Below are 19,792 nucleotides of genomic sequence, written 5' to 3' on the forward strand. Positions count from 1 at the left end.
CCTTTCACACATCTCTTATGGAATTAACAAACATTCATGTTCTCACATAGGATGATGACCCCTCAACCCTGGTGTAGTTTGCTTCATCCGAGGGTTTCTCATCTAGCACAGGGAGGTAACCCACAGTACTACTCTTCACTGGTAGTACAGACTCCTAGGTGTGGGTACCTTACTGTGGGTGAGGTTATCTCCCTCACGTTGACATTTATGTTCTCCCTTTGTTAAACTGTCAAACCTAAATTTATGAAAATGAATGTGGGAGAGCTAAAAATTGGTTTTCTGGTGTCTCCCTATTGCATTATCAAAGACATGAGGGGCGAGCAATGGACCGTGATTCAATTTTCCATCAACATGTTTCGGAGCTCGTATATTGTCCACAGAGTGATAGGTCCTTTCTTCAGACTATAGGTTTCAGTATTTCACATAAAATATTGTGACATAAGTCCCTGGTTCGTAGTGCATGTTATGCAAGTGCATTCAAAATATATATTTTTTCATAACAGCACTGGAAACTGTTTTTTATAAAACAGATACATCCTGGGCAGAAACAGTACAAGCTTTGCCCATCACAGGACACATACAAATTGGAGACTATCAGCACAAGCTTTTTTTCCTCACAGAACAGGTATGACATAGCAGTAGCAAATCAAGATTCCTTTGTCACAGAAGGCAACAAGTGTATTTCTGTTCTCTCTAGAACAGATTCCGTAGATTAAGCTAGTGGAAGCTTTCATCACTCACAGACCATGTACAGTTATGCTCGAATCACAAGTTGGTCATGGGCAGATATCTGGAGTGGCGCTTAACTCTCTGAGAGGAATGCATTGGTGAATATGTTAGTGAATATGTAAGATCTGACTCTCTTCTCACTTAAGTGCTATTGAACCTCAGCCTCCTGAAACTCCTGCTCCTGCCATGCGGAGACCTGCTGCTTCATTTGATTCCTTGATTTTCCATTTATTGAGAATTAGCTGTTACTTAGTAGGTCATTCTTATTTGAAGAACCCTAGACACAGCCTCAATAAATATGCTCTACACAAGTGACAACTTCTTTGAAAAGGTTTTGAGTGTGAGCTCACCAGGCACTGTGCAATCCTCGCCTCAATGATGTGGCTCTCAAAATTTTGAAGAGGTGCATCATTGAGGCGATGATTGCACAGGATTATCCTTGCCCTTTTTTTAAAACCACAGTGTTTGTTTTGGAACTCTGACAGTGTTGGTCCACATTTTATATTATTACATATCCTAATGTGAATCATGGCACATACTTGTTCAGGAAAAATTCTGTCTTGGTGAAAACATTTTGCATAACTTTAAAGAGGTGAAATAGGTTTACAAGGCCCTCGGTGGTGTATGCATTGAATGAATATGCTTTATGCTGAGAAAAACCTCTGCCTCTAGAGCTTTTCAGTTAGCATGTTGGGTGAAAGTGGATGTGGGCGTAAAGTTGAAGGCAAGAAACATTGCCCCAGTCATTACAGCAGAGTATGCTCCCTCTTGCAGAAATTATTACCAAGAATTGTCTGTACAGCTGTAAGCATAACTTGCTCTAGCTGCAGCAAACTAGCTGTAGTGAGCACGCATTAACACTTAATGTAAAACAGGAGACAGAAAAGACTCTCATCTAGTGACTGACTGCACAATTTGAAACAAGAAAACGTGTGAACAATCCCGGCGTCCCTGCACATAGATTGTGTAATTCTAAACAAATATTTTATTTCACCAAGCTTCCCTTGTCTTTAGTAGCACAGGACATGCACTGTACAAAAACATCTTGTGTTTATTTTATCAGACCACTCCAGCTATACAAAGAATCTACGCCACATTTAGGGAATGCAGTCTTGCCTCTTAGTTCACTAATGGCATTGTTGTGAGGGTGGGGGAGGGGGCCAGAATGTTTCTAAGTTCATGTATAAAAACTATCACATTTAACATATACCTCTCAATGAGGTGATATAATCTGAAGTACTAAGGTGAAACGCTTATGCATGTTAAATATATATAGTGTTTTGGGGGGTTTTTGTAGAGACTTAGGGCCAGATGTAGCAAAGGTTTTTACCCATTCTATGTCTATGGGAAAAAGTGTTTGTACATATGACCCTTAGTCATATTTTTAGCTAATGTTTGTTGCATGATTTACATGTCAATTTTTTGCAAAGTACAGCTCTTCATGGATTCTTAGAAGAAAACCAGACCCTTGGCTCAGTGTTCCCTCTGAATTTGTTGGGTGCCCACTTCTTCTCTCTGCATGTTTGTACTGTTAACTCTTAGTTCTTGAAGCTCTTACTATTGTAAGACAAGGGCCACTGGAATTATGTGATTCTGCGGCTGCTGCATTTTCCGATTAATTATGGATTTGCTACAAAATTTGTCAACTCCTGCATATACTGCAGATTTTAATTACAAATTGTTTCTAACTTATAGGGATCAAAGTTACTAAAAACATGGCGACGCATGTTTAAGGTCTTTAGCAAAGGTTGATTGGCCATCTGTCAGTTCCTTTTTGCTGTAGCTGGGTATTAAATTGGTACTAATATGGTGAAATATTTTCCCATCAGTATTACCATGTGTAAAATGATCTCCTATTGAATGAACGCAATCACCAACTGTGTTGCATTACGCCACATAATTTGAAAATTCTTGCCGCATAATTTAGTCAACCCTGCTGCACAGTTTAGTCCTCCTCTGGCGCATTATTCCGGTGGTCCTGTTCTAATATAACGGGTTCTCGTGTAGACGCGCGCATGCTCATGAAGCCAGTCTTGGGTTTTCAGACTGCAAGCAGTGACATTACAGCCAGGCAGGGTACATAGTATGCCGCCGGGGGGCGCTGGTGGCCACGCGCACTGTGTTGAGAGCCTGAGGGCGCGTAGCGACGGTCGGGGCTGCATCTTTTCAACTCGAGAGACCAAACTAGAAGTGACAAGGGGAGGGCGAGCTTCAGGACACAGCCTGGTCCGGACAGGGAAGGGGGCCCTGGCACCAGCCTGGTGATTAAGGCAGGAGGAGGGGCGTGGGAAGTGAGGCAATGTGCTATATTTCAAATCTCGGCAGACTATAGCGCTGGACTTGGGGTGGCGGGCGGGGTTGAGCAGGCGCCCCCTAAGTGGGAGATTAGAGGGAAAGGCAGACAGAGTAAAGGATTACTATATTTTGTATCCCATTTTGTCAGCCTGTAAACTCCCCCTCCCTCCATTCCACTCAACAATTGTGTTGGTTGTGGCTCATTCGGGAATAGCCTGGTTATAAACAAGTAACCCAGCAAGATAGGTTGAGCGCCTGCTGCACAGAAGCGTGTGTTTTAATCACAGATCGATCGAAGGTTATAATCTCAGCAGGGTCTATGTATGTTATCACTCCTGTAGATGAATCACGTAGCACTGTAAAATAGTGTTCGTTGTGTGCTGCGTAAATGGCCAATATTGTTTTTACTCTTATTTCGAAACTCGCGATCTGTGGCGGACAGTCTCTAAATGGTAAACGGTATTTCCATTCGCTTGATTAAGCCATATCACTGAAAACAATAAATACATCGTTATAAATGATACGAAAGTGGTGTAATAGAAATTCCAAAATGATAGAAATGTAAAAAACGAACGGTGATCAATAAAATGCAGTGTGAATAAAACAAATGATTATCAGTTTAGGCTAAATTATAGGTAGACCTGCACCGACGAAGATTCAACAAACGCGAAAGCTATTTGATTTCAGCCCGCAGTAGCAGGCAATCATTCTGTGTTCTGTTTCACAACCGCTGGAAAAAAATGCACGATATTTGAAAATGTTCAGGTAGTCTTATTCTTATGTCATACATGACGTTTGACGTGATGTTGGCAAAAAAGTCTTCTTTTTATTGCATTTCGGGAGAAGCCGATAAAATATCTATTCTGTTTTGCCTGTTCTCACCCAATTAAAGAAAGATATGTTGTCGTATATTTTTCTATGTTTCCATAATACCTGAAGGAATTTTCCGGGAGGAGATGTGGCCGAGCGGCTAGAGGAGACCACTTCCGACTGTAGAATCTACGAACCAGAATTGAAAGAACGACTCTGTGACTCTGAGAAAGTTATTTAATCTCTCCTGGCCTAAAATGTGTAACGGGTTGTCTTGTAAAGCGCTCTGATGTCACCGTGACAAGTTCGCGTTACATTGAACTGCAAAACAAACACGTTAATGTCGCTATCCTGTCGTCCAGCTTTGCAAAGTAAGAGTGGGTTCTCCCCTTTTGTACGGTAGGGACATGTACAACTGTATTCAATGTCTAAACATGGCTATGTTGTGAAAACGTGCAGAAAATATCTTCAAGTTGCACTGTAGTCGCTGCTATGTGAAGCCACGAATCGCCAGTGCCCCTAGTGGTCACCAAGGAAAGTTCCCAGTCACTGTTGCAACAGCTCTCTCACATCCAGGGAAATCTAAGCGAGTGGTAGGCTCTGTAAAGCGAGTTCAGAAGTTCACTTTTTATTTGGTAGTAACACAGAGACATTGGTGCCAATCCTTTAGTACGACAGAAGGGCAGGGTGTCTTTGCTATGGGATATAACTACACACAGTATAAAGATTGGTCTGGAATCCTCTTTTAATTCAAGAACGTTCAGAAAGAATATGCGTTTGAATTTTAATCTTGTACTTATATCAGTATTAGTACATGGATAGACCGGTATCAGAATTCCACTAATAAATTACTGAACACACATACTATATCTAGCTCTTGTAGCACGGGTTTAGGTTCACACAATGTTTTGCACATCTAAATAGCACATAGAGGGTGCACAAAAACTGTTGTTTGTGTCCACTAATGACAGATCTCGGCTCATGGAGCTCTGTGAGCGCAGACGGTAGTAACAACAGCCAAAGATTCACCAAATGGCTGCATTTTCAGGGGGCAGAAAAGTGTTTCTGTTTAAGTGTCATGGGAGTACCCACTACAAATGTGGTGAACAACTTTGTGGGCATCAGCTAACATTTTCCTCCTGTAGACATACGTCTATGTGAGGGTGGGGGGTTAACTAATATATTTCAAATGTAGACTTACTTAGCTAAGATTTTCCACCTGTGGATTTACACATCCGTGTAGCTATTAGCGAACATTTCCCACCTGTAGACGTACACCTCTGTGTGGGTATTAGCTAAACTTTTCCAACTATAGACTTACGCCTACGTTATGCTATTAGCTTACATTTTCCACATGTAGCCTTACAACTAAGGGTTCAGATACGCGCGTCTACATACTTCTACTTTCGCTCACGGTCTCTTAGCTCTTAGCTGCGTCATACAAATTGCAGAAATAACTGGCCCTAACATAAACGTGCCCGGGAGAGCTCCAGCTGCAGATTAAAGTGTTTGCTAAAGCCGTCCCTCCATCATTCAGGTACAGGACGATTTTTCTTCCTAGCTCAGTTTAGCATACGTGGGGGGCTGCCCTGTGCCCCCGGCAGTTCCTCCCTCCATAGCCTGCTCCAGCCGAGAGGGGCCTTTCCTGCCTGTTCCCGGCTCAATCCTCCATCTGCTGGCAGCTTTTAGCAGCTGGCCTGAAGGATAGGGCTGTCAGCGGCTGCCTGGGCCTGGAGTAATGAACTGCCGGGCATGTTAGTGACGGGCCTGAGCCTGGCAGCAACCACAGGCCAGCAAGGGGCTGCTACTGTGCCCAAGAGCCTTGCTGCAAGCAGCATCCCTGCTTACCTGTGCAGGGCCGGCTTTAGGACTGGTGGCGCCGTGTGCGACAGTTTATTGTGGCACCCCCACCCCATTACCTCCTCCTCAGTTTCACTCACTACCACCCGGCAAATGTGCCCCTCATCTCTCCAGCGCTCCTCTTTCACATACATTCATGTGTTTTAAAGCACTTGCAAAGGCATATTTAACAGCCCCTAGCGCCATTATAATGCCAAATTAGCATCATTTTTTTACGCTAATGTGGCGTTAGAAGGCCAAAAACGCCGTGCCATATTTACAAAAGTGGAGCAATGCATGCATTGTGCCACTTTGTATCCCTTTGCGCTACCTTATGCCTGTGCCAGGCATAATGTATGCAAAGGTGGCATTCCCCCATTAGGGAGGGACAAAAAAATGGTGCAGAGAACTTTGACAGATTTCTTTGCGTCATTTTTTCCCTGCACTTTTAACGCCTGCTCAGAGCAGGCGTTGAAAGGAGGCGTCTGTTGGTTACAAAGGCCTCTGGGTGCTGTGCAGGATTAGCATCAACATTTTTTACACCAATCCTGCAAAGCACCAGACCAGCGTAAAAAATTCTGACATTAGTCCCCTAACTACCGCCATGTTGCTCCATATTTTAAATACAGTGCACACATGGTGGCGTTAGGGAAGTGCTAAGGGGCACAAGAAAAGTGGTGCAGCACTGTGTTCAGTGTCACTTTTTTCAAATATGTCCCATAGGGACATATTTAAGAGCCCCTAGTGCCATTCTAACACTACATTAGTGCAATTGTTTTTAATGTAATGTGGCGTTAGAAGGCCAAAAACGCTGCGCCATATTTACAAAGTGGCGCAATGCATTGCGCCACTTTGTAACCTTTTGTGCTACATTATGCCTGCACCAGGCATAATGTATGCAAAGTGGGCAACCCCCGTTAAGGGGGCCAAAAAAATGGCAAAGGAATCTGACAGATTTTTTTGGGGCATTTTTTTGCGGCACTTTTAACGTCTGTTCAGAGCAGGCATTCAAAGGAGGCTTTCATTGGTTACGATGGGCCTCTGGGTGCTTTGCAAGATTAGCGTCAACATTTTTGATGCTAATCCTGCAAAGCGCCAGACTAGCATAAAAAATTCTGACGCTAGTCCCCTAACTACCGCCAGGGTGCACCGTATTTTAAATATGACACACACGTGGTGGCGTTAGACGGGTGCTAAGACGTGCAAGAAAAGTGGCGTTGCACTATGTGCAGCGCCACTTTTCTTAAATATGCCCCATAGTTCTGTTTTTTGAAGCTGGCATATTAACCCTCTATGCTACTTTATGTTAAGTCAAAGCTGCCACAACGCAAAACTCCCATCTCTCTCTCTCTAGCAGGAACATTAATCACAAGAGGTATCTTGACATTTTAATTGTTTTTTGAAGGCTAAACACAAGGAACCTCTTAGCAGGTGCTTTTAAATCGCAAGTTTCAGAAGTTATTGCTAAACACAGCACCCCACTGAGGTCAGCACCTGGTGCGGTCGCACCGCTTGCACCTCCCAAAAGCCAGCCCTGTACCTGTGCCAAGTACTGCTGCACGAAGCAGCCAGGCAGGCCTACTGCATGCAGTCAACTACTACCGCATGAACCAGCGAGAGATGCCTACTGCATGCAGGGTCAACTACTACTGCATGAAGCTGCCGGAGAGGCCTACTGTGTGCAGGTTCAACTACTGCTGCACCAAAGAGCTAGAGAGGCCTACTGCGTGCACAGTCAACTACTACTGCATGAAGCAGCCAGAGAGGCCTACTGCATGCAGGATCAACTACTGCTGCACTAAGCAGCGAGAGAGGCCTACTGCATGCAGGGTCAACTACTACTGCATGAAGCAGCCAGAGAGGCCTACTGCGTGCAGGATCAACTACTGCTGCACCAAAGAGTCAGAGAGGCCTACTGCGTGCAGAGTCAAATGCTACCGCATGAAGCGTTCAAGCAGGCCTACTGCAGGCAGAATCCCAGTTTATCTATGCCGACTACTACTGTAGCCAGGCAGGCTTACTGCATGCACCAGCTTAACTGTGCCAGCTTCAGCTGCACCAAGAAGCTAGACACACCTACTGCATGTAGCATCCCATCTTACCTGAGCCGACTACTACTGCACCCAGACCTACATGCAGCACTACTACTACATGCTGAGCTGTACAGAATACTAATGCATGCTACTACTGAGCCCAGCAACCAGGGAGGTATACCTATTCCAGCTGCTTCTGAATGCTACATTTATTCTTACATTTAATGACTACTGCAGCAGCATCCCAGATTACCTATGCTAACTACTTCTGTCTTTTGCAGCCAGACCTACGGTTTGCAATATCCCAGCTCATGTGCTCCGAGTGCTGCTGCATCACCAGGCCTGAAAGCCTACAACGTGGACTTTCCTTGCTGGTTACTACTGTGCTGACTATATGTCTCATGTGCAGGCTTCTTCTGCACAAGCAGCCAGTCTGGCCTATATAAATTACTACCATACTCAACTGAACTATCAAACTGTGTCATATGAGGCATTCAGCAGCCCAGCTTCTTTGGCCTGCTACAACTGGCAGCTAAACCCGTTATGCTTCCAAAGACACTGCTCGGTCTACCTCGCCTGGTTACTGTTGCGCACAACAGCCTGGCCTACCTGTGTCTCCTCCCACGCAATCTACAGCCTGGTTAGCTACTACTACAATTCAAAGCCATGGTACCTACTATTGTACTCTGAAGGCAGTCAATCAGTCAATCAATCAGAATTTGTAAAGCGTGGCTATGCACCCGTGAGGGTCTCAAGGCACTGGGTGCGGGGTATCTTTCGTAGAGCCACGTCTTGAGGTTCTTCCTGAAGATGGTGAGCAACGGGCTTTGTCTGAGGTGCAGGGGGAGGTTGTTCTAGCTCTTCGCTGCAGTGTAGGTAAAAGATTGTCTTCAGCTGTAGTTTTGCAGATGCGAGGGACGGTGGCCAGGGCCATCTGGGCAGAGCAAAGGGACCTGGTGGGGGTGTGGAAGGAGACACAGTGGTTCAGGTAGGCTGGTCCTGCATTGTGTATGGCCTTGTACGTGTGGATGAGAAGCTTGAAGGTGATTTGCTTCTCAACCGGTAGCCAGTGGAGGGTCCTCAGGTGTTGGGGGATGTGTTCTCTGCGAGGGAGGTCCAGAATGAGTCTGGTAGCGGCGTTCTGGATGAGTTGAATTTTTGTGATGTTCCTAGTTGAGGTGCCGGCGTAGAGGGCGTCGCCGTAGTCGACCTTGCTCGTGACTAAGGCATGGGTGACTGTCCTGCAACAGCCTGCTAGGATCCATTTGAAGATCTTCCGGAGTTTGCGGAGTGTGTGCCAGCAGAAGGAGGCAACAGAGTTTACCTTGTGGGTCATGGATAGGGAGGAGTCAAGGATGATTCCTAAGTTGCGGACATGCTCGGTCAGTGCAGGGGGGGTGCTGAGGGATGTGGGCCACCAGGAGTCGTCCCAAGCTGAGGTGGCATTTCCGAAGATGATGAGCTCTATCTTGTTGGAGCTGAGATTGAGGCCGCTTTCTCTCATTCAGGTGGCGAAGGTTTCCATTCCTGCATGAAAGTTCCTTTTGGCCGTGTCCAGGTCTTCGGTAAGGGAAATGATGAGTTGTGTGTCATCGGCATATGACACAATGTTCATGCCGTGGCTTCTGGCGATGGCAGCAAGAGGGCCATTTATATATTGAACAGTGTGGGACTCAGTGAGGATCCTTGGGGGACTCCGCAGTTGACTCCTATGGGTCTGGAGGTGTAGGGCGGGAGTCTGACCCTCTGCGTCCTCCTGGAGAGGAAGGAGTGGATCCATTCCAGGGCTCTTCTGTGGATTCCTATGTTGTGGAGTCTGGTGCACAGAATGCTGTGGGAGACAGTGTTGAAAGCTGCTGAGAGGTCGAGGAGTATGAGTGCTGCATTGTGGCCCCGGTTTCTTCAAAATAGGGTGTATTTGGTGTGTTTCCAGTCCTCTGGGAAGGTGCCCATGCTGATGGGGCAGTTGATTGTGTTACAAAGCTCGGGGTCGATGGATGCCTTGGCTCTGATGTATATGTGGTGCAAGGAGGGGCCTGAGGGGGCTCCTGAGTGGGTGCTGTTCATGATGTTGATATGAGGTTAACTACTACTGCAGTCCTTAGCCTCTTAACCTACTGCTTCACCCCTTGGCTTGATTACATATTATTGCGCTCTGAAGCCTGATCAAGTATTACTGCATCTCCTAGCCTAGTTAAATACTACTGCATTCCGAATAAAGGTTACCTATAACTGCACTCCGAAGCCTGGTTATGAACAACCCCACCCTGGCCTATCTGTCCAGCCCTGACAGCCAGGCCAGGTCCTCCCTGAACCGGAACACAAGCAACACAGGACTGGGATTGCCCTTATCAGTGCACTTCAGTCACGTGTAACTTAGATTCAGTGGCTCAGTGAGCTTGCACCCCACGATGGGGCATACCCTGCGCACTTAAGGCATCAAATGTCAAATACTGTTATTTTTTTTAGGTCAAGCCTAGATAGCAGGCATACGCTGTCTGCAAGACCTGTTGGAATGAGTATAGAACTTTGCTCCGGCTGCAGCTGCCTGCCGGTTACCATAGATTGAAGGCAGTGACCCTCTTGTTTTGCTGCCTCCTAACTGGTTTGGCAGCCGATACGTCACTTCCTCTACTTGGCTGAGGAGCACTGGCCACGTAAAGTTTAATTACGCCTGGATTGTTTTTCTGTTGTTTGGACGGACTATTTTTTTTATTTCCTGCCTCTCGTGTTTGTCAGTAAGCATTTGTGTTCATGCATGCGGTTCGTTTTCCACGTTTGTCCTTAACTTGGCCCTTACTTTACATAATAGGTATATACATGTAATTTCATTTTGTGTGCGTGTTTTGTACATTTGTTTGACTTTATATAGCATGAAATCGACCCAGGTATTGAATCCTCAACAGCTGCTCCCCCGCACAGTATGAGAGCCAATACTACAATATTCACTGAACTTGGGGCAACTACAAAATGTTTTGCATGCATTCCTTTTACAACACATTTTTTTACCATAACTCGGCCTGTGGCAAGGACAATGGGACCGCCACCAAAACATTCAGAACAGTATGCTCCTTCTGTCCAAGCCATCTTGTTGGTCATACTAGGTTAGCAGGGGCCCAAAAATCATAACCTCTTCCACCAATCAATAAATATTTAAATTCTCTTAGAGCTAGATCTTTTGTAACTACAGCTGAGAGGAGTTTGTGTTATAAGGGCCTTGTTTGTAATAATATTCTGACAGCCCTGCTAGGCCTACAAATGTGTAATGCACTATGCTCTCAGAGCCCTGAAGGATGATAATTGTCCCAAGGCACTACTAACTCAGTAGACTGCACAGGGACATATAGCCACAGCCATTGGTACTGCACCTTCTGCTGTTGACTCTACAGGGACATCTAGGCACGACCAGTGGTACTGCACCTTCTGCTATTGCCTCCACAGGGACATCTAGTAACGACCTGCGGCACTACACCCTTGTGGTGCTAACTCCACAGTTAAATGATATTTAAAAAGCCTGCTAAGCCTGTAAATGTGTAATACACTATGCCCTCATAGGGCTGATTATAGTGTTACACTGCAATGTTCTTTATCATTCATTTTATATGTGATTATGCCCTCGAGGGGCTGGATAAATGTTTACATGACCATGTTTCTTCAAATACTGTTTTTTACTGTGGTTCTCTGTAGGGGCTGTTCAGACCATTACAGCCCAATGCCAAGTGTATAAAGGAATGCACAAACACATTTTATTTCTGATGAAGGTTTAATGTGCTGCCAGGCTAAATATTTTCAAGGTCCCAAATGTGAGGTTGTCCTTACCATTCACAATGCCAACAGCTCTAACTCTTGCTAATGCGAGAGCTATGGCAGTGCAAATGCTTGTTTAACACTGTGCTCTGGTTGTCCACACACAAGATTTTACATTAGTGCTAAGTATGGAAGCACTGGCAAGGGCCAGGAACTCTACACTAGATGCTGGCTCTCTTTCTGCATAAGAACACACGGTGTGCCCCACACAACTCGTTTTTTTTTTCAGTACTATAGAAGATCTCAAGTTCTTGTTCAATAAATGGTGCGGGTAGTGCAGCCAGTCTTGTCCGTTTCTTTGCACCCTGCTACTTGTGGTTTTATATTTCTCATTCTTAATGCAGGAGTGCATCTACTAGAAGGCAAAGCGAAATGTGGAAAAGCCACCCCTGCATGATTAAGGGAAGCACTTGAGCTCTGCCCAAGCGGTCTTTGTGACCGGAGACCCTTATATCACGAGCCAACTAATTTCTCTGAAAAAACTTTAACATCAGGTTATTCCAGCAAACCTTTCAAGTTTTTTTACGGGAGATGGGAAGGGGCATCTTCTCTTCTAGTGTATCCGGATTGAAAGTTAGGTTGTAGCCCTTGCCCAACATACAGCAGGTCACAAAAGCCATGTTTGGTGTGACTAGTTTATCCAGCCTTGTGTTTTTTTCCTTTGCTTCCTGGAGACCCTATGAGTTACTCTCTCCCTTTCAATTTCAGCGGTTCCAAAATATTTTCTTTTCAGCTGAAATCTCCCACTGTGTTGTTTTCAAATGCTGGGTTGTGTTTGTCCAGTGTGTGGGAGTCAGTCTCCTTGCCCATTCCTGCCATGATCCTTCCTTCTAGAGGAATCACTTCAAGGCGAAGGAGTAGAAACAGGGGCCAAAGTCTCACATCCATTCAGTCTGTGGCCTCCTTCTGAGGGGCTACAGGTGCTTATCAGCGGAAGCTCCTCCACTAAGGCGGAGGCGCATCTCCCCACTGCTTGTGGGGAGAAGAAAAACTAAAATGGTAATAACGGAACGTTATTATCATTTTATTTTTATCTGGAGCAAGGTTGAGGGGGAGGGGCTGGAGCACGGCTGGAGGAGAAGTGGTATGTGCACCATAAGTGTGCATGTCTGTTGGGCCAGCCAAACAGACAAACACACTTAGCATTTCTACGCCCGGGTGTATTGCACAGACAGGAGGAGAAAGTGCACAGGGTCCCACTCGTGTGAGCGCCGAACGAGGCCGCTCACACCAATCACAACGCTGCTGTCATGCTGGTGACAGCAGCGTCATGACTGGCTGAGGACAATGAGAAAGCCTGTGCTTCCCGGAAGAGGAGGAGGACAAAGGAGAGGAAGCCATCTCCTGACGAACCAGGTAAGTGTTTTTTTTTTTATCCCCACCACCACCGTTCAGTGGCAGCCACCACTGGTGCTTGTATTGGTTCATGCCCAGTACAAAGATAGTGAGGGAGCACTGGAGCACTGTACACGGTATTATGGTGCAAAGGTGTAGAGAATGGTTCAAAATCATGTACATAAGTGGAGAAGGCAGACAGAAGTCTCCTATTGTTGAGCACTGAGGATGGGGAGTCGGAGGGCTGACTATTCACTGTGAATGAGGTGCTTTGGAAACTCCTTCCTAAAAGTATGAAGTAAAGGAGCGAGCATGATTGTACATGAAAACTTTCTTCAGGTCTTTTCCTGTTTGCACCTTTAAGGTCTCACCTACCAGGCATCGTAAGTTACCCATTTGTGGAAGACCTATTATCAGCTTACAGTGGTATTAGAGCCTGCCCATTGCTTACCATTGGTTGGCTATATTGTCACTCACATTTGATTGCTTCTTAGTCGATGACTTGCTTTGGCCATCTTGTGTCTGTCTCTTCACTGGAGAATAGCATCTTCACTTGTGTTCTTCCATTCCTCAATTTTAGAGAATTTTTTTTTTCTTTTTGTTTAGGCCCTCCACAAGAGCCAATATGTTTTCCAGCTGACTTCCTCATATGCTTTTCTGCCCCCCCCCCCACTCTCTTACCCTCTTAGGCACTGTTCCCTCTTGCCTGGTCCTTGTCTTCTCCAAATGTTGCTCCATCTCTTGCCCGTTAGCTTCTTCCTCTTACCTCCACATTGCTCTTTCATACACCTGTGTGCTTCTTTTCCCCCACATGCGCCCATATTGCACTCTCACCCTTGTCCTGTGCCTTCTCCACGCAAGCCTTCTGTGTTGCTTCCCTCACCCTCCATGTTACTTTCCCAACCTGTGCCATCCTTGTTGCTTCCATCCCACCTGCACCCTCCTTGTGCTTCCCCCTAACCAACCATGATTTGGCACAGTTTAATTTTGTATTTACCAAGCCAACTTGGAAATGTAATTAGAAAGAAAACATTTGTGTCATTTTGTAGGTGCGGACGTACGTGGTGGTGTACGAACAAAATTACATTTGCCTCATAGCACCTTTTTTTCATCTTCAGCCATGTTGCACAGTATCGAGGATGCTGTACAGCGCCACTAAATACATTGGCAAAGCCAGTAGGTCCCAAAGGGGAGACTTACTGGCTTTGCCAATGCTTGCTAACTTCCAGTCTTGGAAGGTGAGTTTTCAACAGTCCAGTCATCATTTTTTTGTGGTTTTGCTATGTGCGCCCTAGGTGGCAAGGATATGCCCTGACGTGGGTCCCTTGCTCACTGCGCCACTGGATTCAAGCTAGCCTGGCTGATGTGGGGTGATACCCTCAAACTGGTCCGAGGATGCTTATTTCTGGTCCAGGGAGGGCCTGGCTTGGCAGTTCAGGTTGGACTGTTCCCATGGGGAGCAGGGTCCAGACTGATTTGCATATGGCTGGGTCCAAACTGGGGAGACATGGCGAGCAAAATAACAACGGATTAAACTCAGATCTGTGACTGGGGGTGAGTGTTTGAAAAGTTACAACACTCCATCCATCATTTTATTTTATTTTGGTTTTGCTAGGTGCGTTTTACTGTCACCTAGACCATTGTGCTTTGCAGGCCTGGAGATACAGTCAGCCTGGGTCGATCAGGGTAAGAGTGATGTAAATCTACTTCTTTAGTTCTTTAATGAGGTGGACAGACACTCTTTGTAGGAGCCAAGGGATAAGTGTGAGTATTGCCTGCAAGATGGCTTAGTGAGTTGAATATTTGCTAATAAGCTATAGTTGCCTTGCAAGTAAGTTCAAATCTTGTCAGCCTTCTTGCCTTCCAAGGTTAGTAGATCTATTCCCATTAAATTGGACAATAGTGGCACATGTGGGTTACAGCACTGAAAGACAGCACAAGTGCAGTATGAAGTGTTTTATAAAAGCACATTATTACTTGTGTTATCCCCATCCAGATGTAGAAGATGACAGCTTTGGGCGGTCGTTCTGTGTCTAGAAAGCATAGTTTTATGCTGCTGTTTTATGCTGTGTAAAATGAATATTTGGCACTGGGGTACAATCGTTCTTCTTTTTCAGATATTGTTTTCTTTCTTGAGAGGAGTTTGTTTGCTTACAGGTATATGGAATTAGGATTTATGTCTCAATCTGCCCATTTTGTACCTTCTAATGCTTCCATCATACACAATCACTAAATTAAACTTTTTTCTCACCTTTATTGTGTCGTCCTATGTGCCACATGTCTTTAGATTCAGTTAATAATGTTGTTTCCTTCCCTTGTGTTGAATGTCCATCCCCTGCATAAGTGTCTATCATAACAACTTGTCCTTTCGTTCATCAACTCACATATAAATCATTGACTCTCTCCTTTTAGGACTAGTGGGATCTACCAGACTACTCCTTGGTCGGCCTCAGGGTTGTCTCCAGTCTGTGTCATCCTATGGACCCGTGGCCTGCTCAACAGCAGATACTATTACGCCTACCAAATTGGTCCCTATATACCAGGTGGCGCTCCATAACTGGAGGTAATGGCAGAGTGTGACAACCTGAACTGGCAGAGTACTTCAGATTGGGTACCTCCAAACCTGAGTTCTTCAGGTGTGGCCTTCAGAACTGGAAGCAAAGCTGGGGTTGTGGCCTACTGGACTGTACCCATTGCTATAAAGGAGAACTTCTAGAACTGGACACAATGCACAGGTATGACCATCAGATCTGAAAGTATTGATCCTGGTGTTTCCTCCAGAGGTTTAGCCTCCAAAAGAGGACACAGTACTCCAAATGAGGACCTCCAGAAGTGAATGCAAACATCCAGGCGAAGTTTCCAGCTCTTCAGAAACAAACACAATGCTTGTGATGAGGCCCTCTGAAATGTCACATGCCCGATGTGACCTCCAGAATCTCATGTCCGTGGTGTGAACTTCCGAAATGGAATCAGTCGTCCAGGTGTACACTGCAGAACTCCTGCTAGGCCTCTAGATGGTAGAAGATATGTTGTCCACTAGCTAAATTTCAGTCATTGGGAACTGAAGAGATGAGTTTTAATCTGGCTTTGGGACTTCAACGAAAATTTGCGTGATTATGAGTGAATAAAATTAGGTTTATGTGAAGCACATGGTGATTATTTGGAAAAACATTCCCGCTAGACCCGTTGGGTGCCAGCTCTCAATCTTCCCCATTATTCCCCTTAAAGTCTGTAAGTGCCTGCAGCTATTTAACGGCCCGGACGCATTGTCAATATCTGCAAAATGCACGAGCCCCAATCGTGTGTGTGTTGCATTGTTCTGTTGTGCTGTGTTGCATTGCGTAGGATCCCACATGCACGCAGACGCGAGGTGTCACGTCGGTCTCTTCCAGAGCGGTGCAGTCCATCTTCGGTAATACTTGGGCCTTCGGTAATGCCAGCAAAGCATTATTGTGCTGCATTGCATCGTTGACCGTCTACATTCCTGGGCTACATACATTATGCAACTTGTCTTTGAAGTTACCAGCCAGGACAGTTGTTTTTGTTTGTAATGGCTGCTTATCACCTTAATAACTCTCCCTGTCTCCAGCAGCCCCCTCCCACCCTGCCCCAGCAGGACCCCCTCTCTTTGCTGTCAGGGCCCACCGGGTTGCCACATGGCTACTGATAAGAGTGATGGATGGGCTGTGGCTGGCTCCACTGGGACCAGTGCCCGACTGGGGGCATCAGACGGCACTGATGGCCAAGAGTCCGGCATGGTGAGAGGAGGAGAGAGAGAGGGAGGTGTGTGTGTGGGGGGGGGGGCAGCCGTAAGGAATGGAGGGATGAGATTTGAACCAAAGAAGCGGAGGCGGAGGGGGGTGTAGATCTGGGGAATCGAGGAGGGAGATGAGAAGTGAAGTGTGATGGAGTGAGGAATGTGGCAAATAAAAGATTCATATGAGGAATAACGGGGTGGGCGAAGAGGAGAGATCAGTAGAGGGAATGCTGAGAGAAACGGGAGAGAAGGGAACACAGCCACAGATGGAAGACACTGGTATATAGAGAAAAGAGACAGTGGAAGGAAGAGTAAATGGGAAGAGAGGCTGGAGGGAAGGAACAGATTGAGGGGAAACTCAGCACGACGAAGGGTGGTGGACATAGGGAAAGAAATAGGGAGGACAGGAGAGAAGAAATAAAAGTTATAATGTCACCGAAGTAGTAACAGCCGAAGAAAAGTTTAAGAGGAGAAACAACAAGTAAATAAGGTGATGGAAGAAAGGATAGATACAAGGAGTTTACACTGCACAGAAGGAGGGCGTAACATTTACTTTACATTTACTCCAGGCAGGATGGAGTCCCAGACAGACTGCTCGATAATACCCTTCTGAACAGGCAGCATCCAGTGCCTGGTTTCGGGCACGGTCAGAAACCAGGTGCCACAAGGCCCCTTCCCCTTCTATTTACAATTTACATTCGCCCACCCCCGTTTCCAGAAGAAGGCCAGTGGGGCTCACTTGTGTGCGGGGGAGAGTTTCTACTCTGTAACTGTAAATGACAAAGCTTGCAAAACATCCCAAAACTCGAACTTTTTTTTTTTTACCAATAGCCGAAACCACCGAGCTCCACACTAACAATGGTGACCTACTTAACACAAAGCAAGCATGATTCACGGTTATCCTTCATTCCCACAACCAAGGACAGTCCCTCGGGCACACGTCCAACCCAACGCCTAGGGCAGGCCCTCATGTAGCCTGACCGAGCTTTGGGCATCAGTTGCTTATCATGGACATCTGCCTCCTCTTCCTTACTTTACACAGTAACTTCATATGGCGATGACATTTGAGGAGGGTAATTGTTTTAATAATTGCATGATACATGTCCACAGTGACAGACATACATTGCCGTTTTGCAGCTGAAGCCTTGCCTGACTGAATCTTGGTTAGCTGTGTCTCTGCTGAAGATAAACGAGGAGTCAGTCATCAATGGTGGCTGGTGGTTAACTCTGCTAGAAGTTAGATCCCTATGAAAATGTTGGGAATCAGTGAACTATCGTTCACTGCCCACTTTGTACAAGCTTCCTGCCACATAACTGGGCTGAAAGTTTTCATTTTGCATGGATCACTCGCTCAAGTGAACCCAGTTAAAAACTGTGTGCAGTTGTTTGATGGGTGTGATTGAGATCCTATCCCACTGGGGATCTGTCGAGCTAAGCAAGGAGAAGTTACATCATTTATTTTTTTAAATAAACATTTGTGCCTCGTAGAGCTAAACCTAGTAGAGTTCAACATTAAATTATTTACACAATAGCATGTGTGGCTAATTGCATGAGGACAATTATTTTATGTGGTATTAAATATAGCTTGAGGATTTGGGGAAGGGGTGATGCTTTTTATATAGGATTGTCTTACCTTTTGTTTTACGGATTGATGCCGGCAGTATGAAAGTTATTTTCTAATACTTGTGGTAATTTTTAACCGTGCATGCAGTATGCTCAGTTGTGTAATGGGGAAAGTCAAATAAAGGAATATCTAATATAATATACAGGAGGATACAAAAAAAAGTCTCTTTTAAAATTTATTGTCTATCGTCACTATTTTAAACGAATAACCCATGCATATGCCCTTTTTATAGGTCTCACTTTCCACACAGCGTAGGTTGCAAAAGACCTATTGTGAGCTTACTAAGAACTTACAGTGACCTTACAGCTCTCCTTTGCTTAATATTGGTTGGCTTTTTGGCACTGCCAATTGCTTGATCGACCCCCCACCCACCAGACAGGGCAAGCTGTCTTATTGTGGAATATCAATTTTAGGCTTACCAATAACTGACAGAGGCTTTAGAGCCTGCCTATTGCTTGCCATTTTTTGGCTTTATTGTCACTCTCACAGGCCTGCTTCTTATTTGATAGCTTACCTTCCTCTTTTTGTGTTTGTGTTTGTCCCTCCTCTGGAGCATAAAGTCTTTACTATACTTTTAATTGGCTGACTTGTATCCTTCCACTGCTCACTTTTCGGAAACTACTTTTAGTTAAACACACCATGAGAGTGCCTGTGTTTTCCACGTCTCAATCTACCATATACGCATTAGCCCTTCATGTTGCTCTCATCTTTGTGTGCTGCACTCTCTCTCTCTTTCTTTCACGCTTCTTACTCTGCCAAACCCACACAACTGTGATCAGTGTTGCTCTCACCCTCCTGTGCTTCTCCCCACACCCCTTGCTGCTCTCTCCCTTGTGTGCTGCTTTTTTCCTCCCCTATCCACTTTATTTGTATTTTATTTGCACCCACCCCTGTTGCTTTCCCCACCCACACTCCGTCTCTTCCCCCATTTGCTTCTCCATTGCACTCCTCAACATTGTGATGCTTTTTTTTCTTAATTTTGTTTTTGATAGACTGACAGCAAATTGCTATCAGACCATCTGTATTACAAAAAGTACTTTTACACTAGTGACATTTATGTTTTTATTTTATTAGTTACAGATCAATATCCGGTTAGAAAAACAAAGTGGCACATGCATTAATTTCTAAAGGTAACTCTATGTTCGTCCTCCTTCACTTCAGTGTTAGGGTCTCCATCCTCCAGCCACAGGAATGGAGGCAATACGCTCCCATTGCCGGGGAACCTGGTCAGTCCTCCATCTTGTGCAATTCTAAGCCTGGGGCATCAAAACTAAATCCCACTAGCCCCAGTACTGAGGCCCACATAACACACACACCCATATCTACTACCGTGCATGTGCCACGCGCTCATTGCATATATATGTTCAACATGCACAGGGGATGTCAACGCAAAGTTCTGGGTTTCACATAACAGAGAAACATTACAGGAGAGGGACAAGTTGGCGTGCCTCAGGTTTGACACAGAGATAAAGGTCTAGTCACACGAAAGATTCACAAAATAAGGTATCTGTATATAGCTGTATGTGTTTATGTCTGAAGGGACCAGGACACACTGTTTCTTTG

The 19,792-nt window shown here is 45.4% G+C and overlaps 1 long non-coding RNA gene across 1 annotated transcript in view; it reads left to right on the top strand.

Moving 5' to 3' along the window:
- Positions 1-15,955, top strand: part of LOC138247342 (uncharacterized) — a 320,752-nt gene extending 304,797 nt beyond the window's left edge. The window contains exon 3 of the long non-coding RNA XR_011194454.1: positions 15,261-15,955. This is a non-coding gene — a long non-coding RNA (uncharacterized lncRNA). The remainder of the gene's footprint in view (positions 1-15,260) is intronic.
- Positions 15,956-19,792: the final 3,837 nt, after the last annotated feature.

Source organism: Pleurodeles waltl, chromosome 7 (assembly GCF_031143425.1).
Source record: "Pleurodeles waltl isolate 20211129_DDA chromosome 7, aPleWal1.hap1.20221129, whole genome shotgun sequence".
NCBI classification, from domain to species: Eukaryota; Metazoa; Chordata; class Amphibia; order Caudata; family Salamandridae; genus Pleurodeles; species Pleurodeles waltl.